Genomic DNA, 1,283 nt, shown 5'->3' with positions numbered 1-1,283 from the left:
GCTGATAAACAACTTCAGCAAAGTGGCTGGGTATAAAATTAACTCAAATAAATCAGTAGCCTTCCTCTACACAAAAGAGAAACAAGCCAAGAAAGAAATTAGGGAAACGACACCCTTCATAATAGACCCAAATAATATAAAGTAGCTCGGTGTGACTTTAACCAAGCAAGTAAAAGATCTGTACAATAAGAACTTCAAAACTCTGAAGAAAGAAATTGAAGAAGTCCTCAGAAGATGGAAAGATCTCCCATGCTTATGGATTGGCAGGATAAATATGGTAAAAATGGCCATTTTACAAAAAGTGATCTACAGATTCAATGCAATTCTCATCCAAATACCAATCCAATTCTTTCTTCAAAGAGTTAGGCAGAACAATTTGCAAATTCATCTGGAATAACAAAAATCCCAGGATAGCTAAAACTATCCTCAACAATAAAAGGACTTCAGGGGGAATCACTATCCCTGAACTCAAGCAGTATTACAGAGCAATAGTGATAAAAACTGCATGGTATTGGTACAGAGACAGACAGATAGACCAATGGAACAGAATTGAAGACCCAGAAATGAACCCACACACCTATGGGCACTTGATTTTTGACAAAGGAGCCAAAACCATCCAATGGAAAAAAGATAGCATTTTCAGCAAATGGTGCTGGTTCAACTGGAGGTCAACATGTAGAAGAATGCAAATCGATCCATGCTTATCACCCTGTACAAAGCTTAAGTCCAAGTGGATCAAGGACCTCCACATGAAACCAGATACACTCAAACTAATAGAAGAAAAACTAGGGCAGCATCTCGAACACATGGGCACTGGAAAAAATTTCCTGAACAAAACACCAATGGCTTATGCTCTAAGATCAAGAATCGACAAATGGGTGCTCCCTTCGGCAGCACATATACTAAAATTGGAACAATACAGAGAAGATTAGCATGGCCCCTGCGCAAGGATGACACACAAATTAGTGAAGCGTTCCATATTTTTACCTATCAGAATTACACCAGACTTCTCGCCAGAAATTATGAAGGCCAGAAGATTCTGGACTGATGTCATACAGACCCTAAGAGAACACAAATGCCAGCCCAGGTTACTGTATCCTGCAAAACTCTCAATTAACAGAGATGGAGAAACCAAGATATTCCATGACAAAACCAAATTTACACAATATCTTTCTACAAATCCAGCACTACAAAGGATAATAAATGGTAAAGCCCAACATAAGGAGGCAAGCTATACCCTAGAAGAAGCAAGAAACTAATCGTCTTGGCAACAAAACAAAGAG

General features: G+C 38.7%; 1 non-coding gene across 1 annotated transcript; it reads left to right on the top strand.

The window, feature by feature from the left end:
- Positions 1-878: 878 nt before the first annotated feature.
- Positions 879-985, top strand: LOC120102563 (U6 spliceosomal RNA). The gene has a single exon (XR_005504199.1). It is a non-coding gene; the product is annotated as a U6 spliceosomal RNA (small nuclear RNA).
- Positions 986-1,283: the final 298 nt, after the last annotated feature.

This window comes from Rattus norvegicus, chromosome 4, assembly GCF_036323735.1.
Source record: "Rattus norvegicus strain BN/NHsdMcwi chromosome 4, GRCr8, whole genome shotgun sequence".
Classification (NCBI taxonomy): Eukaryota; Metazoa; Chordata; class Mammalia; order Rodentia; family Muridae; genus Rattus; species Rattus norvegicus.
This window is presented reverse-complemented; position numbering and strand designations above follow the sequence as displayed.